Source organism: Oryctolagus cuniculus, chromosome 3 (assembly GCF_051225735.1).
Source record: "Oryctolagus cuniculus isolate XC-2025 breed Fujian yellow rabbit chromosome 3, ASM5122573v1, whole genome shotgun sequence".
NCBI classification, from domain to species: domain Eukaryota; kingdom Metazoa; phylum Chordata; class Mammalia; order Lagomorpha; family Leporidae; genus Oryctolagus; species Oryctolagus cuniculus.
Genome location: NC_142869.1, coordinates 122,625,540 through 122,644,043, shown reverse-complemented (window position 1 = coordinate 122,644,043; position 18,504 = coordinate 122,625,540). Strand labels below are relative to the sequence as shown.

Sequence of the window (18,504 nt, the reverse complement as noted above, 5' to 3'; positions counted from 1 at the left end):
GCCAGAGTGTCTTGGCTTTCCATTCCTAAAATACTCTCATGGGCTCTTCAGCCAGATCCAAATGCCTAAAGGGCTGATTCTGAGGCCAGAGTGCTGTTTAGGACATCTGCCATTCTATGAGTCTGCTGTGTATCCTGCTTCCCATGTTGGATCGTTCTCTCCCTTTTTTGTTCTATCAGTTAGTGTTAGCAGACACTAGTCTTATTTGTGTGATCCCTTTGACTCTTAGACCTATCAGTATGATCAATTGTGAACTGAAATTGATCACTTGGACTAGTGAGATGGCATTGGTACATGCAACCTTGATGGGATTGTATTGGAATTCCCGTGGCACATTTCTAACTCCACCATTTGGAGCAAGTCCGATTGAGCATGTCTCAGATTGTACATCTCCTCTCTCTCTTATTCCCACTCTTATATTTAACAGGGATCACTTTTCAGTTAAATGTATGTTTCATTTACCTGTTCTTAATGAAATGCTTTCAGCTTGTCACTCTTACCCTGGTATGCAACGTTTGCATTAGGGAGTGGAGGAATTTTCCTTCTATTTCTAGCTTGCTAAGAATTTTTGTAATGAATACATGTTAAGTCTTATTAAACACTTTTCCTGAAACTAATATATAGACCTATGATTTTCCCCTTTGATCTGTGAATATATGACTTTCTATCATTGATTTTGTTGGGGGGGTGTTAAATCAACTTTACTTTCCAAGAATTGACCCTACAGGGTCGTGATCTGTAAGTTTTCTTATACACTGCTGAATATACTGTACAGTGCTTGCTCATAGTGCACAGTTGTAGGCTGGTGTTAGTGTTCTCAGCACATTTAAGGTAGGCTAAGATGAGCTATGATGTGCAGTAGGCTATGTGTAACAAATGCGTGTTTCACTTTCAGTAGGTTCAAATTGTTACAGGTGTACCAAATGGAGGGACATCTGTAGTAGACACTTGGAAAGTATTATCTCATTTAATCCTTACAATAGCACCAGGAGATATAGATAACCAGCCTCACTGAAGAGATGAAAGCTCTGAGACAGGAGAGTAAACAACCAAACAAACCAAAAAAGCCCCCAAAGTGACCACTAGCAAGCAACAAGGAAACAACAGGACTGGCTGGCCAAGATCCTAGCCTCTGATGAAGGCTATCTTCTAGAATTGTAGCCTGTTGCTTTCTTATAGTGTCCTCAATGATGGGGAGAGACAAAAAGAGAGAGAGGGAGAGAGGGAGAGAGAACGAGCTGTGCTGTCTTCTTGTAAAGGCACTGATCCCATCAGTTTTAAGGCCCCAGCCTGAGGACTCCATCTGAACCTGATCAGTTCCCCAAATCCCCACCTCCAAACAGCATCACATTGGGAGTTAGGACTTCAATGCCTGAACTTGGAACACAAGCACTCAGTGCACTCCAAGCAGTCCCTCTGTTTCTACAATCCTACAGTCAGGTGTATCCCGGCACACCTCTCCTCTCCAAGGACAAGCCCTCCTCCTCCCCTTGGCTGAGAATGACACAAAATGCATCATGTTCATGGAGACTCATACTCAAGCCTCAGTTGATTGGTCCAGGAAGAAGCACCAGCCCCAAGCTGAACCAATCACAGCACCCCAAACTCAAGCCCTTGTTATGGTTGACTTATCCAGAAGAGGGGATTTGACTCAAGCTGGGCTAACTCTGAGCCTTTTGGTGGGATTTTTAAAACATATGCCTCAATCCCCCTGTGTTTGTGGGCAATGCAAGGTGATGCCAAGTGACCTGCCCAACTTCTTGGTAGGCTTGGTCCCCACCCTGGGCTGAGTGGAGAAAGTAATGTTTCTCTAAATTAGACTCTGTGGAAGATCAGGGTCCCCTGGCCCACATATGAGGGACTCACATGCTCCCCTCTCACAGATAACACTTGAAGATGCTTGGGGGCGGGGACTGGCAGCATTCTGCTCCAATTCTCTTGAACAGAATTTCACAATCCACTCACATTATGTAGGATTTGGATCACACAGTGCTGTCCTGCACTGGGATTCTTAAAACATTAGAATATTTGTCCACACTTAAAATTAAGAGACATCCAATAAAAATCTGTATTTCTGCATTAAAAAAAAGAAGACAGAAAGATGAGACTCTCATCCCTGCTGGCCAAAATACACTGAGAGTACTTGGTGGGCTGCCTGCTTTAGGCTGCACCCATTCTCTCTGACCACAACTTTCCCCCAGCTCCGTCACTGCTACCTGCAGCCATATGCCAGCTGCCACTGGTCATTGTCTTGGCACTATTTTCCTTAGGAAAAACAGTGAGCTAGACTGGGAAGTAGGTGGGCTTTCAGAAGTTTGGTTCTGGGTGGCAGGCCAAGAGCAGGTTAGTAAAGCCCACAGAAACCATGAGTAGTCACTGCAGGGTTGCTGCATCTGCTGTCTCCACTCTCTCCAGACATTCTGTGCTCTCTCATCTTCAAGTGACAGGCTCCACCTTACCCTGATGGCATCTCCTCACCACATCAGCCTCCTCCCAACCTTCTGCTCAGGTTATCATGTTACTCCATCATATGCATCCAGTAAGTGTTCTTTCATGGAACAGCCTCTCTCAGTGGCTTTTCATGTACGTTTCTGCTCAGAAACTTCCACCGATCGCCCCACAGATAATCTCAAGATCAAGTTCACACAGGGGACCCTCCATGTCTACAATTTTCACTTCCATGGGTTCAATAAAACAGGGATTGAATATACTAAGAAACAAAAATTTCAGAGGTTTCCAAAAAGCAAACCTTGAATTTTCTCTGCTGCACTGGATCCGTGCCAGTGAAGTGCTGTAGCCTCCAGACGTTTGCAGATTCTCAGCCTCTGTCCAGCTCTTGGTGCCTGAGCACTGTTTGCCTTGCATCCAGTTGCATTCTCTGAAGTTAGGCCTATGATATTTGCATCCACACCAAATGCATGTAGGAATTTTTTTCTTGCCATCCCTCAAACATTATGGTGTAAAAGTACCATAGCATTTACTTTATAGTGGGCATTATAAGCCATCTAAATATTATATAAAGTATACAGGTGGATGTGCACGGGTTACACGTAAATACTACACCTTTTTTACACAATGCACTTGAGCATTCTGACTTTGGTGTCCGTGAGGAGAATCCTGAAACAAGGCCCTCATGGATCTTGAGGGAGCACTGATCTCACCGGGGTAGCTGGCAGGGTGTTTCACAGCCTGGAGCCAACTACCCCTTCCAGTGTTGTCATCATCCAGTCAATCTACTCAGCTACCCCCACCACGCCATACAAATGGCATGGTTCTTAAAGAGACTTCCAGGAACTTTAGGAACAAAAAGGGAGCCCACACAGGTGTGGTCTGCGGGAGGGGACAGTCCAGATCTTCAGTCGCCAAGATGGCAATGGAAGTGAAGTCAGCCCAGTAGTAGTGGCAGTAGGAATGGTAGTGGGCTTAAGGTGGGGGCTGCTGGTGGTGATGGGAGGGTGGTGATTTGCTTGTTGGGGTTGGGATGGTGGTAGTGATAGTTTTGAGGCTGGAATATGGTGATGGTGGTGCTTGGTGGTGGCAGAGGTGGCAGTGGGGACAAGATGGAGTAACAGAAATGGTAGAGCAGATGTCATGGTCTAGAGGGTTAAGCTGCCATTTGTGATGCCAGTACTGGTTTGAGTCCTGTTTGTTCCACTTCCAGTCCATTTCCCTACTGATGCACCTGGGAAGACAGTAGATGATGGCTTGGGCCCCTGCTACCCATGTGGGGGACCCAGATGGAGTTCTTGGTTCCTGGTTTCAGTCTGGCCCAACACTGGATGTTGTGACCAGGTGGGAGTGAGTCACCAGGTAGTGGTTCTCTCCCTCTCTCTCATTCTCTTTCACTCTGCCATGCAAATAAATAAATCTTTGTTTTTTAAATGGTGGACATCACATCTGGACTATTTGCATCTATCTTGGGTCATTGCATAGATAGAACTGCCTGAGTCTCATTCATAGGATTTTAACTTAAATTACTACCCAATTGGGATAACCCAAGGATACCCTCAACACCAAGGCTATTGGTCATCATGCCACTCCTTAGTACACTGACTCAGGATGCCTCGATCAAGGGACCCATAAAATGTAGATGTGGAAACATGTGACTTAGCGAGGTGCTGGGCGGATCAGGTGCCCACAGATGCAGGTGCCAGCCCACTAGGGCTCCAGCAAGCCCACCTCCTCTCAGGCATTCTTAACACTGCCAGCTTCTACAGAAGCAGCCCAGGGGTGAAACTGCTTACTGTGCACTGTTCCAAAGCAGCTGACCGGCAAAGTATAAATAGCTCAGCGGGCCCTGACAACAGCCGGCCGGAAAGAGAGGGCAGAGGCCGGGGATAATCTGACAGTGGAATCTCAAGCCTGAGCAGTCACCCCTGAGTGCCTGAAGAGCACCAAACACCTAAGGGGTGACGGGGTCGTCTGTGAGCAACGTAGGGGGTGAACGTGGTAAAAGGAGGGGCTTCTTCAACAGGCCTGTTTGCAGCTGGCTCGATTCAGCCAGAGAGAACTGAGCCGGTCGAATCAAATCACACAAACTCACTCCCAATCTCAAGCACTCTCTAAAGAGGCAAGAGGCAGTCTACCTTCCTCCTTCAGCTTTTGGCCTCTTCAAACAAGAGCAGACTCTTCAATGGGGCTGGTGGTGATGCAGGCAAAGCTTTAATTCTCTCTCCAGAAAGAAGACATGGAGGTGAGGAGAGTGTCGCCCAGGAGTCAAGAGCATTTTAGGAGATGACCAAAAGGTTTGCAAGAGAAGCCGGGGCCTAGAAGTGCCTTGGCTTCCTCTTCCTATTGGCCTGACAATGTGTTGGGGGCCCTGGAGACTCAGGGAGAGGGTTCAGGACCATGAAGGACTCGGCGTCATGGCAACAAGCTGACCTCTGCGAAATAACAAGAGAATAAGAAGGAAGCAATATAATGACATAAGAAGGCCATTATGGTGGTTGGCACTGTGGCATAGTGGGTAAAGCATATGCCTGCAGTGCCAGCATCCCATATGGGCACTGGTTCAAGTCCTGGCTACTTCACATCTGATTCAGCTGCCTGCTAATGTTCCTGGGAAAGCAGCAGAAGATGATCCAACTGCTTGGACCACTGCCACCCATGTGGAAGACCTGGAAGGGTCTCCTGGCTCCTGGCTATGGACCAGCCCAGCTCTGGTCATTGTGACCATTGAGGAGTGAACCAGTGAATGGAGGATCTTTTTCTTTCTTTCTCTCTCTCTCTCTCCCTCCCTCCCTCCCTCCCTCCCTCTCTGTCTCTCCTCTCTCTCTTTCTGTAACCCTGCCTTCCAGACAAATAAATATATCTTTTTTTAAGAAAAAAGAAGGCCATAGTTAAGCCATAGTTAAGGTATTCTAGATTAGAGGAACAGAGATGCCTGGTCTCATTGTTGTTTATGATCAGTTGAGTGACTGATAGAGCTGGATAATGGAATATACACACATTTTAAGAGCAAAATTTTGAGACAGTGCAGACCAAGAAGCGAGTATCCCTCAAACCTTGTCTCTGGAAATTTCCTCCCACACTGCAGACCCTGGGATCTGTGGTCCTCCCTGAGACAGTCTGCATAGGCACCTCACTGGTGGGAAGGTGTCCACTTCTGCCTTGTCATCTCCTCTGTGAGGCCGAGTTTCCTGTCTTGTAAAATCAGTTGTGTGTTGGGTTAACCAAAGAGGGGTCTATTTCCGTGTTCAGAAAAGAGACGTAATAACTCAGCAATGCTGGGCTGAGGCCTTCAGGAGGCCTTCACACTCTGCCTCCCCTCATGGCAGCCTGACAAGGAGTGCTTCAGATGAGCATGGGTCAAACGCTGGCAGAAAATACCGGTGGTGACAGAGGGAAAATCACAATCTATGGCACCTATGGGGCTCCGTGCTGAGCTTCTAGACTAGGAAGAAGCTGCAGAGAGAGCATCCTCTCCTGGGATTGCAGGAATCTGTGCAAATTCAAATAGTTGCAAGGGTGATGGCAGTAGAGGCCATGGATCAACAGGTGATAACAGGAAAATCTTGGTTCTATTGGCAACCCTGTTATAATTTGTACCTGGCAAGATTAGAACAAGGGATAATGTGTGCAGAGAACTCACCACACTGTTCAGCACAGAGCAGTCTCTCAAAATCGGATTCTTCCTTGGACCATTAGCTCTTCCTTATCTGCGTCAGACTGCCCCCTGGTGACTGCCTGTCTGTTTTGTGTAACAAATCTGACATTGGGTAGAGCAGAAAGATTTCTTCAGCCTTCAGTTCTGGAGATCCAAAGACATGGTGCTGGCATAAGCTTCTGAGAGGACTTTGTGTTGGATGGCATAGCAAGGCGGAGGGAAGAGAGAGAGAGAAAGAGAGAGGGAGAGAGAGAGATGTTAGAGGCCAGGGGAGGAGCCAAGAGACTGAAGGGGCCTGGCTTGATCTTTCAGATCAATCCACTTTCTCAGTAACTAATCCACTCCCCTGAGACTTGCATTAATTGCTGCATGAGGTCAGTTGTGACCCAATAGCCCCACCCATTAAGCCCCACCACTTTCAATAGGGTGACACTGAGGACCAAGCTTTGACATGAGTTATTATGGAGACAAAACTTGCATCAAACCGCAGCAGCAGTTGAGCTCCTGATTCCCTCAGGGTCCCCTTGCTTTCTACCATGAAACCAGCTGGCCTCACTGTCAATGGAACAGACACTCAGTGGTCCCATGGTCCCCTGGGGGGGGGTCCCCATGTCTGACCATAATACAGAATGACTACTCTTAGAATCCCCATTCCTATAAAAATCTGCTTCCAAATTGACACACTGGAATGCCAACAGAAAGAAAATGAGCCCTGGGGGATTGTGTGGCATGTGGGATGCTGCAGACGTCATCTATCCAGCAGCCCTTCCCTGCCTTGGACTGGAAGCTCAGCTCTCCCTCTGCTTTGAGGCTGGGGTTACCACACCCCTACCAGCTCAGCCCACCTGCTTAGCCTTGGCCACAGGAGCCAGCCCTGGCCAATGACACTGATAGGAATTCAGCCATGGACACCTGGGGAGGTGATAAAGGGCACTAGCACAAAACCCATCTTCCTGCACCACTGACAGTGGCATCACTGTGGGCAGGAGCCAGGAAGACAATGAACAACCTGAGATTTGGGGTCCATAAGAACCTGTGGGGCCACCCCAGCTGTGTTTTTGTGTTTTACTGAGGTTCATCACACATATCCTTCTTATTAAAGCCATTTTCAGACTAAAGCATCCTGAACATTTTTTTTTAACGTTTCCAGAGCCACCCTCCTAATCTTTTTTGCATTTATAAAGATTTATTTATTAGAAAGGCAGGGCTAAAGAGAGATCTGTTTGTTCCCACCCCCAGATAGCTGTAACAGCCATGACTAGGCCAGTCTGAAGCCAGGAGCCAGGAACTCCATCCTGGTTTCCCACATGGGTGTCAGGGACCCAAGTAACTATGCCATTGTCTGCTTCCTTTTCAGGTGCATCATCAGGAAGCTGGATCAGAAGTAGAACAGCCAGGAATCAAACCGGCACTTTAACATGGGATGCTGGCATTGCAAGTGGCAGCCTAACCCACTATACCACAATTCCAGCCCCCTGCTGAAAGATACCACAGGATTGGCCTTCTCCTCTGCTTCTTCCTCACCAGGGACTCAATCCCTGCCCTCCCAACTTGTCCCCTTCCTGCCCATCACAAAAATCTCAGTACCCAAATGTATAAAGATCAGAGCAACAAGTAAGAACAACTCTATAAGGGCTGTTGCCAATGAGAGAAAGAGACTCTTGTGAATACCCCTTTCCACTTAAATTCCTTCAGCAACTCCTGTTTCCCACAAGAAAAAGTCCCGACTTCAGCTCCTCATGCAATCCCTACAAGGGGGCCCTACAAACACCTGCTGAACCAGGACAGGCTGGAAGGACAGATGCCAGCAGAACATGGCCTTGGCTTAGTTGCATTCAAGGCCTTCCTTGTGCATCAAGGGGTCTGGAACCTCAAGGCAATGCTCAGGAAACTGTACAAAAATCATGCTGGAATGGGTGGTTTTCCAGCCTAGATGCCTGGCAAAAAAACAAAGACAGCAGCTTGGACTCAAAAACACCATAGTTCTCCCCCTTTCTGCTCAGCACAGAGCAAATAGAACAGAGCTTCAGTTGTCTGTTTCTCCCTGGGGAGAGAAAAAGTTTATAGAGTCCCCCAAAATGCAGATAAGGCTGGTGTGTGGGGTCTTCTACTGGGCAGGCCCTGTGTGGGAGATGCTTATTCATTAAATGCACAAGTAAAAACACAGAGAGCCTAGGAAAAATAAAGAACCAGGAAAAAGTGTTCCAAACAAAGGAAGACGAGAAATCTTCAGAAACTGACCCTAAGGAACCATATTATATATTTACTTGGCATAGAACTAAAAATAACTATCCGAGAGATACCCATCAAAGTCCAGAGAACAATGCATGCACAACAAAAGAATTTCAACAGAGATAAAAGTATTATCCACAGCCCACTCATGATGCTATAATAACGTACCTCCCAAGGGAGGACCCCTAATGACTTAATCATTTCCTAAAGCTCTCCTCTCCCCCCTCCATTGATAATTATCACTTTGGCAATGCTTGAGTTTCCAGTGGGATGATAGAAACCACAGAACTGAAAAATGTGATAACTGAGCTGAAAAGTCCACTAGAGTGTTCAAGAGCAGACTTGTCTAGGCAGAAGAAAGGATTGGTGAAATGGAAGGCAGGTCAGTGGAAATCATTCAGGAAAAAGAAATGAAAGAGTGAAGAAAGACGAAAGGAACTGTGGAGCGGAAGTGGTTGGATCCCTACTTGGGTCTCACTTGGGAGACCCAGATTGAGTTTCCATCTTCTGACATGGGTCTGGCCCAGCTCAGACCATTGTGAGCATTTAGGAAGTGAACTAGAGGGTGGGAAAATTCACTCTCTCTCCTCTCTACCTACCTATCTTATCTCTATCTCTATCTCTCTTCCCTCTCTCTCAAATATATAACTAGATTTTTAAATTCTAACTTTACCTCAGAGAGCTAGAAAAAGAAAAAGGGGGAAGAAATAACAAAGATCACAGCAGAAACAAATGATGTAGAAATTGGAAAAAAGTCAATGAGACTGGGATGCTTTAAAAAAATACAAACAAAATTAGCAAACCCTAACTGAGACTAAGAAAAAAAGAGAGAAGAGTGAAATAAATAAGCTTAGAAATGAAATAAGAGAGAAGAGCAGGACAGCTTTGTCCCTTGCTCAGGCTGGGTATATGGCTGGAGTAGGGGGAAGAGGCGGAGGCACAGGGGACTAGAAACTATGGATAGTTTTCTCACCAGTGGGAGCAGAATTGGGCATTTCTCATGGCCTGGCCAGTGGAGGGATCCATTTCCTGCACCTTTTCCATGCCAGGTGCTTGAATGTCCAGTGAGTCATGTTTTGCTAGTAGAATATGCACTAAATGACAGAAATGGAAGACAAGCACTCTGGGCTTCAAACAAGTGGATGGATTGCCCAAAGTTCCAGAGAATTGGTCCCATCTGACTCCATAGATCCATCGACATTCTTTTCTTCATATCACCATGCTCAGCAAGTCAGTCAAGGCTCAGGTCAGTGGGAAAGGATTGGAGATTGCCTCAAACTAGTGGCTGCTGACCCAAGAACATGGAGGAGAAACAGGATGGTGGCGTCCACCAATGTCTACATAGAGAGACCAACAGATGATGAGTCTGCCTCCATCTTCCCAGTAAGGTCAGTTGGGCCAATGTCTGGGAAAGTGTAGGAATGGGATGGGTGAATTCACTTGATCCACAAGATGATGAGAAGGTTTATGGTGACAGAGAGAAGCCAGATGGAAAGCAAAATACCAGGAAACCAAGTGGTGTCTCAATGCACAACCGTCACCTGGGAGTGTGAGGAGGTTCCTGAAGATTCTGGAGAACTGGGGAAGTTCCCCCAAGATGAAGCAGGTCATGCACCTCCACAAGACCCTGCCCCTGCACATGGGGCAGGCAGATTGTATGGGCCTCCTGAAGTCAGAAGGATGTTGGCAGAAGGTCAGAATGGAGGGTTTTCAGGTCACAGAAAGCTGCCATGTCCCAGAGGAAGGGGAGTGGGACAAGTGCGTGCAATTGCCGAGGACAGAGAGCTTGAATCCTACTTTTGGGCAGTGAGGAAGGTAAGACGCTTACAAGCAGTGGCTGGAATAGGAGAGCTGAGCTTGGGAAGGTCACTGATTCCCAAAGTCCCATCTATCTAAAAGCTCTCAACTCAAGATTGTTCAGGCAGGGTGTGTGCTGGCCACTGGCTGCAGACATGAACAGGACACTGCCCAAGCCCAAGGACCTCTGGTGGGGAAGAGGGACTTCAGATCCAGTACTGGAGCTGTGGCAAAGTCATGATTCATGGCTTTCTGAACACCCTCACTCCAAGCTGGCCTCTGGGAGTGCTCACAGGCAGGAAGACACAGCTCCAGGATGACTACCCTCAAGGGAATGCAGGAATTAGGAGAGGAACAGAAGCCGATGCCAGGACTGAAGTCCTTTCAAGCATTCTGCAAGGAAAGGATTATCATTTGCATTCAGAAATCAAGGTAACAAGGCTCAGAGTAAGAGCAAGTTCCATTTGTCAACTTGGCTTGGCCACAGTTTCCAAATACATGGGTAGTTTTTTGGATAAGATGAACACTTACATGGGTAGACACTGAGTAAGGCAGATTGTCCTCCATAAAGTGGATGGGCTTCATCCAGTCAACTGATGACCTTAACAGAACAAAGATGGATCTCCTTTGAGCAAGAAGGAATTCTGCCAGCAGATGCTTCAGGCTCAAGTCCCTGGGACTTCAGCCTGCTAGCCCACCTTGCAGATATCAAATCTCCACAATAACATGAGCCAATTCTTCAACATCTGTATGTGTGTGTTCATGTGTATTGACAGACACATGGATACACAGGAGGTTTTCAAAAGTTCATGACAATGCATGTTATGAAAATTTAATGTGGAGCTGGTGCTGTGGCATAGCAGGTAAAGATGCCACCTGCAGCACCAGCAGCCCATATGGGCACCAGTTCAAATCCTAGCTGCTCCACTTCTGATCCAGCTCTCTGCTGGCCCAATGCACCCACATGGGAGGCCTGGAAGAAGCTCCTGACTCCTGATTTCAAATCAGCTCAGTTCCAGCCAGCCGTTGAGGCTATTTGGGGAGTAAATCAGTGGATGTAAGACCTCTCTCTCTCTCTTTCTCTCTCTCTCTCTGCCTCTCTGTAACTCTGCATTTCAAATAAATAAACAAATCTTTAAAAAAAAAAAACATGATGCATGCATTTGAAAAATGTTTGTGCTAAACTAAACTTTTAGGTCCATTTTTCCATATATTTTATGAATAACCTGTGTTTTCACACACATCTTGTTGACTCTCTGGAGAACTTCCTAGTGCCTCAAACAGGCTGCATCCTGTACCCAAAGAAAGGTAAATTCTCTGAGATTGGGAGGTTTGAAGACGAGACAGCTCCAACCCTTTTGGGCCATGGTGAACTTTCCACTGATCCTTAGAAAATCATGAAAAAAAATAAAGGAAAGAAGGAAGGAAGGAAACCAGAAATTTAGTTTATTTCATCAACATAAATGATTATCTTTTATTATTTCTCTCAGTGTCAAAAATGCCCTCTCTTTGGAGAAGTGCTTAGCTATAGTTAGCAATAATTGATTCTTTTAAATATCCTAATTTGAAAAACTTAACTGGAGAAAATTCTTTAGATCTACCCATTTCTTTTTTCTTTTTGACAGGCAGAGTGGACAGTGAGAGAGAGAGACAGAGAGAAAGGTCTTCCTTTGCCATTGGTTCACCCTCTAATGGCTGCCGCGGCCTGCATGCTGCTGCCAGTGCACCGCACTGATCTGATGGCAGGAGCCAGGTACTTATCCTGGTCTCCCATGGGGTGCAGGGCCCAAGTACATGGGCCATCCTCCACTGCAATCTCTGGCCACAGCAGAGAGCTGGCCTGGAAGAGGGGCAACCGGGACAGAATCCGGCGCCCCGACCGGGACTAGAACCTGGTGTGCTGGCGCCGCAAGACAGAGGATTAGCCTATTGAGCCGTGGCGCCGGACAGATCTACCCATTTCTTAAAATTTCATTGGTCGCAGGCCAGTGCCGTGGCTCAGTGGGCTAATATTCCGCCTGTGGTGCCAGCACACCGGGTTCTAGTCCCGGTCGGGGCTCCAGATTCTGTCCCGGTTGCCCCTCTTCCAGGCCAGCTCTCTGCTGTGGCCCGGGAGTGCAGTGGAGGATGGCCCAAGTCCTTGGGCCTTGCACCCGCATGGGAGACAAGGAGAAGCACCTGGCTCCTGGCTTCAGATCAGCACGGTGCGCCGGCCACAGCGCGCCGGCCACAGCGGCTATTGGGGGGGTGAAACAACGGAAAAAGGAAGACCTTTCTCTCTGTCTCTCTCTCTCACTGTCCACTCTGCCTGTCAAAAAAAAAAAATTTTTTTTTCATTGGTCTCTGAAACACACACGCACACACACAGCCTGATACCTTAGGAGCAGATGGCGGGTTTCCTTGGAAGCATGCGCGGCTCAAGGCCATGGGTCTCTCGGCAGTGGACCTGCAGGGAGCAGGACAGCATCCACTGCACTCATAGGAAAAGACCCAGAAACTGTGGAGCAGGAGTGGGGCAGTCCAGGAAGGCTCCCTGACCAGGGCTGAGCTGCCTATACATGGGCCTGCGTGCTGCAACCCAAATAACTTCAATTGCCTTGATTAGCTTGTTCACCTTCTCAATAATGCACTTAACCTGTGGTGCACTGATGAGGAATTTACCAGATGGTGTGGCCTCTGGACCTCTTAATTGGACCAGATTTCACCCCCCAGCCTGCACCCTGGGGTTATCACGCTCAAAGGACTCCTGACCAACCTGTCCCCAGCCACCTGCAGCTCCAGCTCCTGAGACACACAGCCCTTGCTCCTTCAGGATCTGGGGACAGCTGCAGCACCAGGGTCCCTACACATTATCCCATGGTCCCTCTGTTTCTGAAAGGCATTGGCTCCCGGGCCCTCTTTGGCCATCAGTCTGCAGGTGTTTACATCTGTTATATAGAATGGCACAGGATATGCACAGAACCTATACAAATCCTCCCGTATACTTAAAATCATCCCAAAATTACTTTATAATACTTAAGGTAATATAAGCAGCTATTATATTGTTTAGGACATAATGACAAGGAGAAAAGTTTGTATATGCTCTGTATTGATGCAATATTTTTCTAATATGTTCTACCTGTGGTTGGTTGAATTCCCAGACACAGAATGAGGATGAGGGTTGGGGGGAGGGGAGGGCTGAGTTCTTTTCACATCCACCTGTGCTTGCACGTACTCACAGTCTGTTCCAGCTTGGAGGACATCCTTTCTGGGCAGCCATGGGGTTCCTGGGCTGAGGACAGTCTCTGGGGTCCAGCCATGCGGACTAACCCTGTGAGCTCCTGCAGGTCCTGATATTTCAAAACATTTTCCCTTTCAATATCAGGTATGACTTAATGGAAGCCAAATAATAAAAACATGGGGTTTTTTATAACTCAAAACCTTTTGCTCTTTAAATTCTCTTAGAGGAAATACTCTCATCAGATTGTCCCATGCCCTTGGCCCTCTGACAGCACTGTGGCTCAGGGGAAAAATGAATACTTATTACACATAAATATAAAATCTTTTTTTTGACAGGGAGAGTGGACAGTGAGAGAGAGAGACAGAGAGAAAGGTCTTCCTTTACCGTTGGTTCACCCTCCAATGGCCGCTGCAGCCGGCGCACCATGCCGATCTGAAGCCAGGAGCCAGGTGCTTCTCCTTGTCTCCCATGCGGGTGCAAGGCCCAAGGACTTGGGCCATCCTCCACTGCACTCCCGGGCCACAGCAGAGAGCTGAACTGGAAGAGGAGCGACCGGGACAGAATCCGGCACCCCGACTGGGACTAGAACCCGGGGTGCAGGCGCATCAGGCGAAGGATTAGCCTAGTGAGCCGCGGCGCCAGCCATAGATAAAATCTTGTCTTGGAGGACTGCTCAGCCAAATCTGCTGAGGCTGAACATACCTGGGTCACCGGTCAGTATTTTCCCAACAGAAATGAGTATATAGACACACTCGGTGTTGTATTCAAATACGTTTATTCCAGACTGTGGGGAGCAACTGGGAGCAACTCGGAATAGACTGTTACTCGAATTAAGACTTATTCTATGCATCTGCTTTCCCACAATATGGCGCTGGGAGAGGAGGAAACAGCTTCTACACAGCTGCCTCCAGTTCAACCAATGAACTGTAGGACCTGCTCCTGATTGGAGGAGAGCAGTGTACTCGGCGTGTGGGTAGCAGAGTTGGGATTGGTGGAAGAGGACTATAAAGGAGGAGAGAGACAACATGCACCAGGAACACCTGAGGAACATCTGAGCAGCCCCCGAGAGAGCCGGCTGGTGGTGTGCCGCTCCCCCGCGGAAGTGGGGAAAGTGGATAGGGGGAACCGCCCTTCCACGTAGGTGGAAGGGTCGGTAGCCAACCCGGGAAGAACCAGCAGCAAACCCGGGAAGGGCCGAGCAGACGAAAGAACAGTGCAGGGTCCTGTGTCGTTCCCCCATGAAGAGGGGGAGTGACATAATGGTGCCGTGACTCGGATATGAAGCCTAGGCAGGGTTTAGTGTCGTTCCTCCATGAAGAGGGGGAGCGACACAGACCATCTGTAGTGTCTCCAAATGCAGCAACCCAGTGTGCATCAACAGGAGAATGAATGTGTTCACTGTGTGTTCACACCATGGGGTTGCTAGCAGAAAGAATCGGCAAGCTGCAGCTCCCTGCCACAGCCCTGGTAGAGTCTGCTACAGGTCAGGACCCCCAGCCCCGCCTTGCTGCTCCATCCTTTACTGTGAGCCTTCCTCATCAGACTGGAGTATCCTGGAAAGATGGACAACTTCCCCCTTTGTGTTCCTACTTTCATTCTGCACTCACTCAGGTGCCATAACCATGGGGAATATGTCCTCATTATGCACTCCTGAGGTAGTCAACTGTCCCCTCCTCTAGGTCTCCAACATAGCCATTCATGTTTCTATTCTGTGAATTAGATACTACTAAATGCATATTATCAAATTAGTTTGCTCCTCAGGGCTGAAATTAAGTCCTTTGTGTGTGGAATGTTTGGTCTACAAGTCTGCCCCTAGGGAAAAGCTCAATAGCTGTTTGTTGAATGAATAAATGATGAGTTAGAGGAACCGGGCCAATGCCTGGAAGAGGAGCATAAGAGCTAAAAGGGGAACTAGAAAGGGAGAAACATCACCAGTAAGAAAAGTCCTTAGACATTCAGAGGTTGGCTCTCTGATGAAAGAGCCAGCAGCTCAGTGGCTGAACTCTGTGGCTCTCCTATTGGACTCCCTCACTCTTGCCCCCATTCCACCCACACACTGGCCCTTAGGGACCTCTGTGGACACATTAACCCCAGCAGGTTCACACGCTGGGGTTTTGGAAGCCTGTCCCAAGTGGTACAGGAAGGAATTCTGCAGACTTCACAAAATCAAAAGAAAAGAAGATAATGAAGCAGATCCGCCCTTGAATAAAAAATGCAACGTGGCTCACGTGGCACAGGTGCACTGATCACACTTGAGTGAGCACATTTGCCAAACTCCCCAAACCTGTACTGCACCATGTTGAGTACTAAAGTTTTGCTCAGATTTCCCATATTTCAGTTATCTCTTGTTGCATATCAAAAACTCTAAAACTCGGTGGCCTAATTTTTTAAAAATGCTGTCACTTTGACTCAAAATTCTGAGTCAGTTGTTTGGCCTGGGCTCGCGTCGGGGTTCTTCCGCTTGTCTTGCCTGTGTCAGGTATATGACTGCAGTCATCAAGTGACTCTACTAGAGTTGGATGGCCAAGCTGCCTTTGATCTCATGTACAGTTGGCACTGGTTCTGGGTTATTTGGTTTTAGGAAGTTCAGCTGGAGATCCATGCTGATGTGGTGGATGAACAGCTTAAATATGGTGGCAAAGCCCACGGGACATGGTGCACAGAGAGTGAAGGAGGAAATGAGTGCAAAATACTTCTCAGACTTACAGAAAACAAATAGCAACACAGTAAATGCCCTTTCCGTAATGACTTAACATGTAAAGGGATTAAAATCTTCAAAAAAAAAAAAAGGCAGATGTTGAGAACAAATTGTGACCCAATTCTATGCTGTCTCTAAGAGACAAGGACAATACATTGAAGGCAAAAAGTTGAATAAAAAATAATTTGAATCTGTTACTGGACAAAATATGTAAAAATGCTATTTGTGATGATAATAACAACGTAAGGGGAAGGAAGAGTTGTGTAGGAGCAGGGTTTCCATGTTCAAGTCTCCTGGTCTGGATATTTCGCCTTGGCAGTGCTATCAGAGTAATCCAAAACATAACAAGAGACTAGATCAGTGATGGAATAATCTCCCAGAGTCTGAACAAGAATGTGGAAAACTTGGAAGCCTCACCCATTTCTGATGAGAACACAAAATGGTTCAGCCTATGTGAAAAGCAGTTTCACCTTTCCTTAAAAAGTTAAGGATGAAATCACTCGTAATTGAAGCCCGTGTTTAGCCTAAAAGTTAAGGCAGCTCTTGCCCAGGTCAGGGTAGCTGGGACTGAAACCTGGATTCTTCATGATAATTCGGATCCTGAGAGGCAGCGGTGATGACTCAAGTAACTGGGTTCCTGCCATGCTCATGGTAGACCTGGCTGAGTCCCCAGCTTTCAGTTTTGGCCTGACCCAGCCCCAGCATTTAGGAAGTAAACCAATAGATGGGAGCGCCTATCTTTTTTTTTTTAAAGGTCTTCCTTCCTTTTTTCGTTCGTGCTGCAGCCGGCGCACCGCGCTGATCCGAAGCTAGGAACCAGGTGCTTCCTCCTGGTCTCCCATGCGGGTGCAGGCACCCAAGCACTTGGGCCCTCCTCCACTGCATTCCCAGGCCATAGCAGAGAGCTGGACTGGAAGAGGAGCAACCAGGACAGAACCGGCACCCTGACCGGGACTAGAACCCGGTGTGCCAGCCCCGCAAGCGGAGGATTAGCCTAGTGAGCCAGGGCGCCGGCCAGGGAGTGCCTACCTTTATCTCTCTCTCTTCCTCTCTCTCTCAATAAAATAAATTTTTGATGAAAAATACCCATAATCCCCAAATTTTACTGCCAGTTATGCATCCAAAGAATTGGAATACTCCTGCTAGTGCACACATAAATACATTCATAGTACTACTATTCACATAGACGAAACATGGAAGCAGCCTGAGCATCCACCTCTGATGAATGGGTAAAGAGTTCACGGCATACACATACATACAATAGAATATTTTCCAGTCACAAAAGTGAATGAGATACTGATAGTATCCATTAATGAAGCACTGAAACTACAACATTTAGAAACTTTGAAAACATCATGTAAGTGAAGGCAGCCAGGCACAAAGGACCTTCAATTGCATGATACCATTTATGTACAATATCTGGAATAGATAGATCTACAAAGGCAGACAGAGGTGCATTGCTGGTGTAAGGCTCTAGGGATAGAGTGTCCTGGGCAGAAACTGTTTGATGGGTGAGGGATTTTCTTTTGGATAGAGGTGGCTTAGAAATTGATGGAGGTAAAGGTTACACAACATTGTGAAGGCATTGCATGCCACTCAATGGTTCCCTTTCAAATAGTTGATTTTATTTCCTGCCAATTTTATATCAATTAACCGCTTTAAAGGTTTATTTATTTGAAAGGCAGAGTGACAGAAAGAGATACAGATGGAGAGAGATTTTCCATCCACCATTCACTCCCAAAATGGTCACAACAGCCAAGGATGGGCCAGACTGCGGCCAGGAGCCAGGAACTCTTTATGGGTCTCCTACATGGTGGCAGGGGTCCAAGTACTTAGGCCATCTTCTGCTGCTTTCCCAGACAGGTCGGAAGTGGAGTAACTGGAATTTGAGCTAGCACTTTAAAAAGGATGTGTCCATCACAAACATTGGCTTAACCTATTGAGCCATGATGCCCACCCTCAATTAATTTTTTATAGGGCGACAGGGTAGATCCTTGTGCTGATGGAGCTTCTCTTTAAGCTAATTGTAGTCATAGGTACAGAGACCTACACCCAAGCCTACACTGAATAGAGCTAAATACACACACACACACACACACACACACACAAGTAAAACTGGGACAATTTGAAAAAGACCTGCCAGTTGCACCCTTGTAAGCAATCTGGCTATGACACTGAACTATAATTTTTCAAGATGTTCCTTCGGAGTAAACTGGGGAAAAGGCACATAGCATTTGTCTATATTATTTCTTAAGCTGCATGTGAATCTACAATTATCTGAAAATTAAAAGTTGCATTGTAAAACATCCCTTCTGCCAAGCTTTCATGACATGCACCTTGGGGGATGTGGAGAATGTCACAGAAACAGCCTGGCCATCATATCTCACCATGAAATGCCCAGCAGATCTCCTGACCAGGTCCCCAGCAAATTTCAGAAGCCTCTTATGAGTC

General features: G+C 47.1%; 1 long non-coding RNA gene across 18 annotated transcripts in view; it reads right to left on the bottom strand.

Moving 5' to 3' along the window:
* Positions 1-12,763, bottom strand: part of LOC149127490 (uncharacterized) — a 56,438-nt gene extending 43,675 nt beyond the window's left edge. For 6 of the 18 annotated variants that reach the window (XR_016230908.1, XR_016230909.1, XR_016230907.1 and 3 more), the window contains exons 1-2: positions 12,512-12,754; positions 10,667-10,736 (exon numbers count right to left, since the gene is read on the bottom strand). This is a non-coding gene — a long non-coding RNA (uncharacterized LOC149127490). Of the gene's footprint in view, positions 1-673; positions 4,884-6,091; positions 6,295-10,666; positions 10,737-12,511 lie in introns of those variants that run through there. The other 12 variants (XR_016230911.1, XR_016230913.1, XR_016230910.1 and 9 more) reach the window with 8 other exon arrangements.
* Positions 12,764-18,504: the final 5,741 nt, after the last annotated feature.